Genomic DNA, 766 nt, shown 5'->3' with positions numbered 1-766 from the left:
CACAAATTTTTTTGAGTTTACAAAGGGGGTCCCGTACTCATAAAGATTGGGAACCACTGGTTTAGACTTTGGCAAAGCAATGTATATGCTTGCGTATTGCTGTACCTGTGTTTCCAAATGGAAGGATGATCGCTGCATTTTGCAAGGGGCAGGAGACATGATGGGGCAGACACACTGTTGCATACATTACAGCTTGGTCAGATCAGAAAGATGGCACACTGGCAGAGGCAACAACGTTTATAAAGCCAAGCATCATGCCATTTTGCAATGGCTTCCAGTGCCAGCAAGTTAACAAGCATTTAAGAGAGCTCTGCTTTCTGCAATGTCAAACAATATGACACCCCTACCCAGAGTGTGAAAACCATTTTCACAATGATTCTGACCTTGATGTTCTTTGATACCGGTTTGCACAAGTTAACCTTTGTTAGTTTTCTCATAGCCGCCCTCCACAGCCTTAGGCTTGTTATAGTCTCTTCAATATGGTCTCTAGGTTTGATAGCAGGAAAATAGCCTACGCTGAATAGTGTTTAGGGTTATGAATAATGTTTAGATCATTTAGTATCTAATTTCAGTCAAACCTACAAAGCTATTGCACTGCCTATAAGCTTCTAGCTCTTAACCACAACTCCCCTTTCCCACAAGTAAAAAACGCCTGTTTCCGAGCCACACCATTTTATAGGAAACGCGGCACGCTGATGACGTCAGAGGCCTTAGTCTCCGCCCCGTTACTCCTCTCGATCTCTTTCTTCAAACACAAAAATAATCA

The sequence above is a fragment of the Rhineura floridana genome, chromosome 1, assembly GCF_030035675.1.
Source record: "Rhineura floridana isolate rRhiFlo1 chromosome 1, rRhiFlo1.hap2, whole genome shotgun sequence".
NCBI lineage: Eukaryota > Metazoa > Chordata > Lepidosauria > Squamata > Rhineuridae > Rhineura > Rhineura floridana.
Note: the sequence above shows the minus strand (reverse complement) of the source record.